The sequence below is a fragment of the Macaca mulatta genome, chromosome 8 (assembly GCF_049350105.2).
Source record: "Macaca mulatta isolate MMU2019108-1 chromosome 8, T2T-MMU8v2.0, whole genome shotgun sequence".
In the NCBI taxonomy this organism is placed as follows: domain Eukaryota; kingdom Metazoa; phylum Chordata; class Mammalia; order Primates; family Cercopithecidae; genus Macaca; species Macaca mulatta.
The window spans coordinates 78,252,600-78,265,499 of record NC_133413.1 but is presented as its reverse complement, the minus strand read 5'-3'; the positions used below and the strand labels follow the sequence as shown (position 1 = coordinate 78,265,499).

Below are 12,900 nucleotides of genomic sequence, written 5' to 3'. Positions count from 1 at the left end.
GTGCCACTGCATTCCAGCCTGGGCAACGGAGCAAGACTGTCTCAAAAAAAAAAAAAGTTTCTATTACTTGAAGTCCCTTGGTCTATAGTTACACTACCTGTCTCCTTTCATGCACCATGCCAACACACAACACGGGGGTTTTATGTTAGGGGAAACGTTGTAAAGTGGTAAGAATGCATCCTATAGCACTCAGTACCATAAGCAGAGTTAAAGAAGCAAGGTTTGAAATTTATGGAGCCAGAAGCTACTCTGTAGAATGTTTTTCATATCATGAGATATGTATAATTGTAAGAAAAAGATTTGTTTCTCATCACCATCTTGTCAAAATGAACATTCCCTGCTGTCAGAAATATGCTTGATAGTGGAGCACATATGATTAAATGCTCCATATATTTTATGGAAATTATGTCAAATTGAATTTCTACATTTTTAGAGTATACACCTATAGCACTTCTACTAGCAGTGGGATTTATATCTATGTGAGAGGTCATATGTTTTATACATCCCAATGTATCAAATCAAATCTTAGTGTGCAGCTAGCACATCTTGCCCTGATTAAGTCTGGTGGTTCCAGATAAAATTTTTTTAATTATATACATATAGACAAATTATAGTTGTATATATTTATGGAGTATAAAGTTATGCTAGGATTTTTTTAATACAATGGAATGGTTAAATGAAGCTAATAAACTTATCCATCACCTCAAATATTTGAAATGTTTGTGATGAGAGCATTTGACATTTATTGTCTTAAGTGATGTTAAAATGTACAGTACTCAATTACTAGCTGTATTTACCATGTTGTGCAGTACATCTCAAAACAACCCAACTTATTCCTACTATGTAACTGAGGTTTTGATTATCATCTCCCCATTCCCCCAAACTTCAGCCTCTGGTAACCACCATTCTACTCTCAGTTCCCATGAATTCAATTGTTTTTGATACCAAAATCAAGTGAGAACATGTATTATTTGTCTTGTGTTATTTGTTTTTCTGTGTTTGGTTTATTTCACTTCACATGATTTTTTCCAATTACATCCATGTTGACAAAATTTCTTCCTTCTTTTTGAGACGCAGTCTCACTCTGTTGTCCAGGCTGGAGCGGCTCACTGCAACTTCCACCTCCGGGATTCAAGCGATTCTCCTGCCTCAGCCTCCCAAGTAGCTGGGATTACAGGCGCCCACCAGCATGCCTGGCTAATTTTTTGTATTTTTAGTAGTGACGGGGTTTCACCATGTTGGCCAGGCTGGTCTCGAACTCTTGACCTCAGGTGATCCTCTCACCTTGGCCTCCCAAAGTGCTGGGATGACAGGCATGAGCCACCGCACCTGGCCTCTTTCCTTGATATTTTATAGTTTTTTGTGTACGGTTCTTTCACTTTCTTGGTTAAATTTATTTCTGAGTGTTTCATTTTTTACAACTATTGTAAATGGGATTGTTCTCTTGATTTCTTTTTCAGAAAGTTTGTTGTGAATGTAGAGAAATGCCGCTGATTTTTGTGTGTTAATTTTATATTCTGCAACTTCGCTGAATTTGTATATCAGTTCTAACAGATTTTTGGTGGAATCTATAGGATTTTCTATGTATAAGATCATGTTGTCAGCCAACAGTGACAATTTCACTTCTTCTTTCCTGTTTGGATGCTTTTTATTTCTTTCTCTTGACCGAGTGCTCTGGCAAGGACTTTCAATATAAGTTAAACAGAGGTGGCATGAATGAACATTCTTGCCTTGTTCAGCATCTTAGAGGAAGGCTTCTAATTTTTCACCATTGTGTATAATGTTAGCTGTGAGCTTGTTGTATATGGCTTTTATTGTATTGAAGTACATTTTATCTATACCTAATTTGTTAAGTGGTTTTATCATGAAAAGATGTTGAATTTTGTCAAATGTGTTTTTTTGCATTTCATGAAATAATCATGCTTTTTCCTTGATTATGTTAATGTGGTGTCTCTCATTTATTGATCTGTGAATGTTGAACCATCCTTGTGCATCCCAGGAATAAATCCCACTTGATGGTGATTGATCCTTCTAATGCATTGTTGAGTTTGCTAGCATTTTGTTGAGGGTTTCTGCATCTATATTCATCAAAGATATTGGTCTGTAGTTTTCTTATTTTATGATTTTATTGTCTGGCTTTGGTGTCAGGTTATTGCTGGCCTTGCAAAAAGAATTTGGAAGTATTCTCTCCTCTTCAATTTTTTTTTTTTTTGGAAGTCTGTAGATAATTAGCATTAGTTTTTATTTAAACATTTGGTAGAATTCAGTCATGAAGACATCAGGTTCTGGATTTTTCTTTGATGGGTGTCTTAGTCCATTTTGTGTTGCTATAAAAGAATACCTGAGACTGGGTAATTTATATACAAAAGAGGTTATTTAGCTCACACTTCTGCAGGCTGAGAAGTTTAAGGGCATGCATGGCCCTGGCCTCTAGAGAGGACTTTCATGCTGCATCACAACATGGCAGAGAAGATCAAAGAAAAAGCAGACATGGGCACAGAGCCGGGAACTTGAGGGGCATTCTGGCTTTACAATAGCCTCCTCTCATAGGAACGAATCCATTCTTGTGGGAATTAGCCTAGTAAGTTCTTTCAAAAGCAAGAACTTACTCACTACTAGGAGAGTGGCACCAAGCCATTCATGAGGGATCTGCCTCCATTAACCCCAGCACCTGCCATTGAGACCCACATCCCGACACCACCATATTAGGGATCAAATTTCAGCATGAGTTTTGGTGAGAATAAACAAACCGTATTCAAACGATAGCAATGGGAGACTTTTTATTGCTGATTCAGTCTCCTCACTCCATTATCAGTCTGTTCAGATTTTCTACTTCTTGTGATTCAGTCTTAGCAGGTTGTATATGTTTAGGAATTTATCCATTTCCTCTAAGTTTCTCCATTGCTTGTCCTATAATTTTTCATAATAGTCTCTTATTTTTCTTTGTATTTCTGTGGTGTCAGTTGTAATGTTTCCACTTTCATTTCTGATTTTATTTTAGTCTTTTTTCTTTTTTCTTGGTTAGTCTAGCTAAAGGTTTGTCAATTTTGTTCATCTTTTTAAAAAACCAACTCTTAGTTTCATCAATCTTCCATATTGTTTTTCTAGTCTCTATTTAATTTATTTGTCCTGATCTTTACTCTTTACTTCTGCTAGCATTGGGCTTAGTTTGTTCTTCTTTTTGTGTTTCCTTTAGATGTGATATTAGATTGTTTATTTGCAATCTTTCTTCTCTTTTGATGTAGGCATTTATTGCTACAAACTTTCCTTTTACAACTGCTTTTGCTGCATTACACAAGTTTTGGTATGCTATGTTTCCATTTTCACTTCTCTCAAGATATTTTTTAATTTCCTAATTTCTATATTGACCTTGATTGCTAAGTTGTATCATTTTTGACATTTATTTGTGAATTTTCTGAAATTCCTCCTGTTACTAATTTTTAGTTTCATACCATTATGGTTGAAAGAATATTTGATATTATTTCAATCTCCTTAAATTTGCTAAGATTTGTCTTGTGGCCTAACAAATGATCTTCCCTAGAGAATGTTCTCTGTGTTCTTAAAATGAATACATATTCTGTTGCTGTTGGCTGGAATGTTCTGCATATGTCTGTTAGGTCCATTTGGTCTAAAGAGTTCTTCAAGTCCAATGGTTCCTCAATAACTTTCTTTCTACGTGATCTGTTCTATATTGAAAGCACTGTATTGAAGTCCCCTACTGTTATTGAATGGCACTCTCTTCTCTCCCTTCAGATTCTTTAATATTTGCTTTATATATTTAGGTGCTCCACTGTGGGGTGTGTATGTGTTTATAATTTTTATATCCTCTTGATGAAGTGACTTCCTTTTCATTATAGAATGTCATTCTTTGTCTCTCTGTATAATTTTCTACTTAAAATCTATTTTGTCTGACACAAGCAAGTATCGCTACCTCTGCTCTCTTTTGGTTTCCTTTTTTTGTGAAATATCTTTTTTCATCCCTCCTCTTTCAGTCTATGTGTGTCCTTAAAAATGAAGTGAATCTCTTGTAGGTAACATATAGTTGTCTCTTGTTCTTTATCCATTCATTCACTCTATGTCTTTGAATTGGAGAATTTAATACAGGTATATTCAAGGTAATTAATGCTAGGTAAGAACTTACAATTACTATTTTGTTCATCATTTTCTGGTTGTTTTATAGATACTTTGTTTCTTTCTTCCTCTCTTGATGTCTTCCTTTGTGATTTGATGGTTTTCTGTAGTGGTATGTTCTGAATCTTTTTAAATTTTGTTTTTTCCATCTCTTATTTACTTTTGCTTTTTGGTTATCATGAAGTTTACACAGAATATCTTATAACAGTCTATTTCAAGCTGATAACAACTTAACTTTTATTGCATACAACTCTAAACTCTTACTCCCCTCCCACATTTATGTTTTTGATGTCTGAATTTACATCATTTTGTGATATGTATCCCTTGATAATTTATTTTAGCTGTAGTTGTTATTAACAATTTTGCCCTTTAACCCTCATACTAGGAATATAATTATATATCACCATTACAGTACTATTCTGATTATTGCTCTGTATTACCTACACCATTAGGTTTTGTGCTTTCATATGTTTAACATTATTATTTAGCAGCCTTTTGTTTCCGTTTAAAGAACTCCCTTTAGCAATTCCTATAAAGGTAAGTCTAGTGGTGATAAACTTCTTTAGCTTTTGTTTGTCTGGGAAAACTTTAATTTCTTCTTCACTTCTGAAAGACAGCTTTGCTGGATATAATATTCCTTTTTATCTAACAAGAAACTATAACTTTATTAATGATAGAAAGAGTATAAATTTCAAGTCAAGCTGCAGTTACTCTTTTGAAACACCAAAAAAAAAAAAGTTCTTGTTTTCAGATGGTTACATTGCTAATTCCATAATCACATTAACCATATCATTACTTTGTTCTTCAGGGCTTGAACTGCCATTGTTCTTAATACATTTGCTTGCAACATGACCAATTCTGTATTCTTAATTTTCACACCTGTTTCATCAACTTCCTCACCTATTTCATCAACTTCCTCTTTACTCTCCCCTTGTAAAGTTAGAAGAGGCTATATGTTTCCTTGAATGTTTGAGAGAGCTTCGCCTTGAAGTTTGAATTTCTCAGTAGCTGCTAGCTGTGCTTGCTGAGATAAATCCTCAATCTCAGCTTCCCTTAAAAACCATGTTGGTATTTGAAGCTGGGATCTTACAGACATCTAGTTTTGTGATGACAGAGTATTCTTAGATTTCCAAATAGTGTCTCTAGTAACCCCTGTAACCTGCTTAAAACCCAGTTTGGACATAAGCTTCCGTGCCTTCTTTTCACTCCAACTCTGTTTTGCTTTATTGACTGGTTCTTCATCAATTTCAGCTGCTGCTGACAACTGGGCTTGTTGTGTGGTTGTTGCCTGTGTGGAATTTTGTTCCTCAAGCTCTGGTACTGATTCATCACTGTTAGATTCTGTTACAGACCCTGTCTCAGCCCGTGGCTCTGGCTAGTCATGCTCCTTAGCAGAGACGACTTCTGTGTCTTTATTGGGCCTTTTGTCGGGGGGAACATGGAACGAAGATGGTGGCAGAAAGTAATGAATAAAGTATTCCTGGTTGGCAGTCTTTTTTTTCTTCAACACTTTGAATATGTTATCCTACTGTCTCCTGGCCTGCAAGACTTCTGCTGAGACGTCCATCTATAGTCATATTAGGACTTCATGGTATATGATATATTTCTTATCTCTTTCTGCTCTCAGAACTCTGTCTTTAATTTTTGACAGTTTGGTTATTATATATCTTGGTAAACTCCTCTTTGGGTTGAATTTAATTGGGACTTCTGTGCTTCCTGTACCTGGTTGTTACCTTCTTTCCTCAAATTAGGGAAGTTTTCATTCATTATTTTTCAAAAAATACTCTTCCTGCCAGGCACGGTGGCTCACACCTATAATCCCAGCACTTTGAGAGGCCACAGCGGGTGGATCACCTGAGGTCAGGAGTTCGAGACCAGCCTGGCCAACATGGTGAAACCCCTTCTCTACTAAAAATACAAAAATTAGCTGGGCATGATGGTGGGTGCCTGTAATCCCAGCCACTAGGGAGGCTGAGGCAGGAGAATCACTTGAACCCAGGAAGCAGAGGCTGCAGTGAGCCAAGATCGTGCCACTGCACTTCAGCCTGGGCAACAAGAGCAAAACTCTGCCTCTAAATAAAAAAATAATAAAAACTCTTCTTGGCCCTTTCTCTCTTTCTTCTGTTTCTTGAATGCCTATTATGCATAGGTTAGGTCTCTTGATGGTGTCATGTAATTCCCATAGGCTTTCTTCATCTTTTTCATTCTTGTTTCTTTTTGCTTCTCTGATTAAGTAGTTAAAATGTTCTGTCTCTGAGTTCACTGATTCTTCAACTTGATGAGCCAGTTGTTGAAGCTTCCTATTACATTTTTCAGTGCAGTCATTGAAATCTTCATCTCTAGGATTTCTAATTGTTTCTTTGCATATTGTCTCTATTTGTCAAATTTCTGGTATTGTTTGTGTATTTTCCTAATTTCATTTAATTTTTTATCTGTATTTTCTTGAAATTTACTGAACTTTTAAAAGTAGATTATTCTCCATTTTTTTTGTCATTTCATAGATCTGCCTTTCTCTAGGGTCCATTTCTGGAGCTTTCTCATTGTTTTTTTCTTTGTTTGTTTTGGAGGTATCATGATTTCTTAAATCTTTGTAATCCTTATGTCTTTGTATTGGTGTTTATGCCTTTACAGAGAGAGCCAACTTTCCTGGCTTTTACAGGAGTTCTTTGGCAGGGATAGACCTTTGCTAGTCAGTCTAGCCTATGATTTTGGATGGGCCAGCTGGTAATGACCCCGAGAAGACAGAGTTTGCTTTCAGGTTATCTAGAAGCCTGAGCTGCTCCCTTTGCCCTGAATTCAGGTGAGGCATCTGGCTAGGCCCTTCTATCCAGCAAGACAGGTACATTCACAAAACTCTGTGTGCCGACCTCTGTGGGCCCCACCTCCTTGCTTTGTTTCTGCCTGACCCCAGGTGGCCTAACTGCACTGTTTCCCCCTATGTTCCTCAGTCCCCATGAGGTAAGGACAGAGTGGGCTTCCTGGGAAGCATCTCAGAATGCTAGGGAAGCTGGCTGTCCACTTCCCTGGTTCTCTTTTCTCACTATAGAAACCATGAGCCCTGGAGAGTACCCTGTGTGGCATTGCGCCAACTTATGGAAGGCAGAGGGGTAACATAGTCAAAGTGAAACTGATTCTCCTGCCTTTTCAATGTAGATTTTTATTCAATTCCATGGAACACACAAGTGGTTCAGGTTTATTCCCATGTTTTGGGGTTTTCACCAAGGTGTTTTTGTCTATGGATAGTTCTAGTTGATTTTCCTGTGGAGGGGAATGAAACCCATGACTTCCTTTTCCACCATCTTGCTGACCTCCAGACAAAAAGCATTGCAAAACTGCCACTGACCCAGTTAAATGTCCTGAAGAAAGCAATGTTTTGGTGGCAAAACTCCTATGTTTATTCATTGGTAAGTCAATGATTGCCATATAAGAGTAATTTGATTACACTATTATGTAGCTCAATACAAAGTAGCAGCAATTTTTAAATGCATTTGATTGCCTTTGTGCCTGTGTTAAATTTGTATTCTTTTTTAAGAGGACATCTCAAAACTGTACAAACTTCAGGTCTCACAAGACCTAAATCTGCCCTGGCCAGGCCCATGCATCTGATATCCCATAAGAGAGAGGAGTTGCACAGGTTTGTCTATTCCCTTGAACCTATTGTCCAAATAATCATACACATTTAAGAAGAAAGAGGTGGGTAAGGTAGAGGCTTTCCTCTACCATTACTGTAAGTCTACTACTCTCTACATGTCTGCTTCTCTTTCAGTCAAAGTGCCAACTGATAAATTTTTTCCATTCTTATAGTTCAGATTGCTAGTGCAGGGTGTCCAACTTGCCTTTTCATGCCAGGTCACAGTTGAGGTTATATACTGTGGCCTAAAGAGTGGCCACCTTTCTACTCCAAAAAATGGCCGTTCTTATGTAAAGAACAACCTTCTACTTTCCCACCATTCCTGGGCATATCATTTGATTATCTGCAGTACATGAACATTAAGCATCCTGAAGAGGTTGGAGATCATGCAATGGAACCAATCTACACATTCCCTGTGCTTCTCCAGCAGCTCCTGCTCTCTGGGCATAGGGATGGAAAGGGTGAATTGGTGTACTGATCTAGGGTTAGGGTTTGGTGGTGAGGGTGCAGCATGCAGCTAGACCGTGAGACAGTTATACATGTTATCAACCAAAATGTCCACTTTGGGCAGAGAAAGAATGAAGGCTAAGAGGGAATGGAAGTCAGGAAACAGCAGAAGTATCTAGGGACCAGATATCTGAATGATATTAAAAATCAGAAAGGTGAAAACATAGCCAGGAACTTGTGGTCCAAGAGTGAGAAATTAAAATTTAAAGTTTTAGAGGTGACACAAGATATTGTCCTTAAAGTGGATTAATAAAGTGGACTGGAGATTCACTCCATTGGCATTGAGAAGGTGGAGGCTCAGGTGTCAGACATGGACATTGACAGCTTCCTGGGTATTGCCTGCTGGTGGGACACTGTCTGTACACTATGAGGAGATGCCCATCCCAGTGCAAGAGGGAAAGTCACTGCAAGGTCCGAACAGGGCAGCAATGAGTCAGAACCAATAGTGTTATATCCAAACAGCATTATCTTTGGAGGAAGATGTTCTTCTGCAGGAAAACTAATGACTAATACTATTGAAACAACAATGGGGAGAGAGGAGAATGCCAAACAAGAGAACACTGGAGAATTGGCTATTATCTCCTCTGAGATTCAAGCTATTTATCCAGAGGTGAGGATTTGCTTTTGCCTTGGAAGGCCCTTCAAAAACCATTTGAGTGTCTGGCAAAGAAATGAAAATCATGAATCAGCTGTAACCATTTAGTGAAATTCTCTCTGAAAATTTAATTTGGTCTTGGCAACAGAAAGGAAGTTTCCCTTGGCATGGTGACCCTTGTTATCCAAGTATTTGCAGGAGGCATTCTCCAAAGTGGCACACGAGGAGCCTTGTATTTTTTGAAAACTTTGTCAAGGTGAAGATGACATCTCAGAGAAATCTTATCTTCCTGAGAGTCAGGGTGCTGAGACAAACTGACATTAGAAATCAAGCCACATTTCAGAGGAGAAATTGATCCATACCAACTAATGACTTGCTCATTCTATTTTCTCTGGGGGAAAAAAACTAAACAGTTTGGCAAGGAACTATCCTTGACTATGCAGTCCTAAAGGTCTTTTTCAAAGTAGTTTATCCTGTAAGAAATGAAAGAAGTGGTATTTTGTGATGGTGATTTGGCTGCATGTTCATAGCCTGCTCTGTTGTTCTGTGTCTGTAGTGGCTTGTGCTAGTCGTGCACCTCAGACAGTGCAAGGTGCTTCCTTTGATCTGTCATGTCAGCAGTGGGAGAGGTCCTTAGCCTAACAGAGGTCTGACTAAAAGAACAGCCTTCAAAATGAGTGTCATTTTCAGAAATAACCATGCTCTGCCTGATCTGTATGGGGTTTTTTCATCGCATGCTGCTGACAGAACGTTTCTTGTCATTTTTGTTTTTCTGCGTCCCATTATCCTCTTTGTCTTTATCCTTTGAAGTATTTACACACAGTCTCAATCTCTACATCTGGGTTTTGAGGATTCTGCAGCAGTTTACAACATACCTAATGACAGAGCAAGATCCTAAAAAACAATAACAACAACAACAAAAATACGCCATGGCATAGTCCCAGTTCTTTCTCTCTCATTACCTCCCACCTGCTCTCCATTATCCAATATATTTGTTTCGGGGTCATGCTGATTTAGATAGCCATCTCTAGCTTTAATTCAGATGGCGTAACTGATCTGACCGCATGTTACATACTAAATGATTTAGAAGACCACGCTGTGGTTCTCAGTTCATCTTTCAGTAAGCATGTTTTGACATTGAGTCAAATAATCCTATGAAAATCCTTTCATAAGGATTATTTGTCATGACAACAGTGTTATCCTTTGTTGTTTGCAGCTGATTGTTCTGATCATCGTTTAATTGAGATAGGCATATTGTCACATTACAGATCATTTTACATAAAAAGAAACCACAGAAATCTATCAGCAATATTAAGCCCTAATTAAAATACACTGACATCATACTTAATGTATGAAAAGAGCTGAATTAAGCCTTTTTAAATTAGAAAACTCACTTTAGGCAGAAATAGTGACTGGAAACATAGACATTTTTCTCTTCTAGTGGACAATGATGAGTATACTTTTACCGGTATGACATCTACAAGAACATTCTCTGCCTTCGATTCAGCTCTGTACTGTTCTTCCTGTGACCTTGAGAACTCACTTGTGTAAGAGAATTCAGTTTTGTAAAAGGATATATTCTTGAGTCACAAGTAGGAGGCCTGAATTAAATAAGCTAACACCTTAGATGTAGTTCTCTACCTCCAAAACATAAAAAAAAAAAAAAACAAGGAATACTTTGAATTGTCACTGCTCAGCTTGCATCCCAGAGAAAGAAACAGAAGCACAGGCTGTCAAAAAGAAACCCCAAGCAAATAAACAAAAAAAGCTTTAGAAGCATCACAGGCAGAGACTAGAGAGAAAAATCTGGGTTTTACCACGATAGACCTCTCCAGGAAATGGCAAACTTTAATCTTAGAACCAGAGACCAGTTGCATAGTGCTTTCTGTTTCCTATTCATGGATTTTGTCTTGCTAGCAAGACGATAAACTCTTCTGGGGAAGTGATGTCCTTTTTGCAATGCCAAGCACCTATCATGTGGCAGGTGTCCTTCTACATCCTGAATATACAGCTGTGAACAATTTATGCAAAGTCCCTTCCCCAGGACCTCCTAACATCCATTCAGTGGAAGTATATTAGGATCAGTACAAAGCACTATGAAATGTTCTTCCATATTGAAACCTTTGAAGAGGCAGCTTATCAATGAGCTGCTCATACCCCAAAATATGGAATAGCCTTGCAGCCTAAGATGACTGCTTCAGTCATGGGAGTGAGGGAAGGTAGATAAATCATTCTGTGACTCATACAATGTGGTAGAAATCAGTAAAATTAGTATCAAGGACAGCCTTGAAGGACATGGACTAAACATGCAGATTTGCAGATTTGAAGAGAAAGCATGGGAAAAGCAGTTGGAGGGAAGTGGCCTTCCTAGGGGAAAGGAGTGAGATTTTAAGGCTACAAAATATCAGATCTTTTTGTATCAATCAGTCGTCCCTGAGCCCCACAGCCTACTTTGTGTAAAGGTAGTCAGAAGGAGCTGGATATGAGATTCCTTCTCCCTACCCAAACTCTGGATGGGTTGTTCCAACAGCAGGTTTCCCAGCTGAGGCCTCTTAAAGAATGAGCTCCCTGAAAGAATTTCAGAGCTGTGCCTTCCCATTTTCTGTCCAAGATTTTTAGGAAAAAAGGTGATGTGTAGCTAATCTTCCTAAGTTGTTACAATTTGCCAATCACTCATGTTCTTTACATATATGATCTCACTTAATACAAAAACCTCAGGCAGTGAATGATGCTGATAATCCCAGGAAGGTAGAGCTCATAAGAGGCAGAGCCATCAGTCAAATGCAACCCAGGCAGCTGTCTCCAGGTCTGTGTTCTCGATTAGCATGCTTAATTTACTCAGGAACAGTTACTTTGTGTTTTAGTTAACACACCAAAACATACATTTTTATGGTTCCTATTTTAATTAAATAAGTAAAGCATGTTGTCACATCCTATTTGGCCCTGGTTATGTCTTTTTTTTCTCTCTCTTCATTCTAATTTTTGACTCAGTTTAGTTCTATAAACATTCATTGAGCAACTACTCCATGCTCATCACAGTGATCATTGCTATGGAGACCCATCATCTGCCCTGGAATAGCTTGCCATCCTTTAGGGGAGACAAAACGTATACAGAGAAAACAGAGGGTCATACCATTGCAATATAGTATATCAGGAAATACAAGAATGTGTAATATCAACTGTCTTAGTCCATTGGAGCTGCTCTAACAAAAATACCACAAAGAGTAGGTGGCTTAAACAATAAACATTTATTTCTCACAGTTCTGGATTCAGGGTAATCCAAGATCAAGGTGCCAACAGATTTGATATCTGTTCAGTGAGGGCTTTTTCCAGATTGAGAGATGGCATCTTCCCACTGTGTCCTTACATGGTAGAAGTTACGTGAGAGCTCCTCGGGGTCTCTTTTATAAGAGCACTAATCCAATTCCTGAGGGCTCCACACTCTTGACCTAATCACCTCCCAAAAGCATCACGTCCTAAAAGCCTCACCTCCTAATACCATCACCTTGGGGGTTAGGATTCAACATATGAAGTTGGGAGGACACAGTCAGACATATCACCAACTGTATGTAGAACTACAAAACGAATGCAGAGTAAGGAGCTGCATTGGTAATAGCATCTGCCTTACAACAGCCACCAGAGGACTTAGCGCTTTCAACCACCAAATACTTGCTGTGTGCTTACGTCAGACATTCTATCAGAGCCAGGAAGGGTGCAAATCTTAACCAAACCCTGAACAAAATGTAGGACTGTGAGTGCCCAAGTAGACTGTGAAGGGAGGAAGTGACAGAGACATAGAGAGTTGATAAAGGTACAGCAAGAGAAAAGAAGACAAAACAAGCCAAAAAGTACATGTTTATGTATTTGAGGTTGGAAGGGCCTAGATGGGGAAAATTGGACTTTAAGCTCTTCTTAAGGAGCTATCAGCTTCTGGTTCCTCTCATCACATTGACACTGCTCTTCTCTGTGCAGGAGACCGCATCTCAGAACAGTCTGTAACTTCCCAGAGATCATCTGAGCTCTAATTTTCTGTTTT

The 12,900-nt window shown here is 38.4% G+C and overlaps 1 protein-coding gene and 1 pseudogene across 2 annotated transcripts in view; one reads left to right on the top strand and one right to left on the bottom strand.

Annotated features, from left to right (window-relative positions):
- The window catches only part of CPA6 (carboxypeptidase A6), a 310,643-nt gene that overhangs the window by 158,510 nt on the left and 139,233 nt on the right, over positions 1–12,900 (top strand). The window lies entirely within an intron of this gene.
- The window catches only part of LOC100427211 (nascent polypeptide-associated complex subunit alpha-like), a 45,946-nt pseudogene continuing 37,932 nt past the window's right edge, over positions 4,887–12,900 (bottom strand).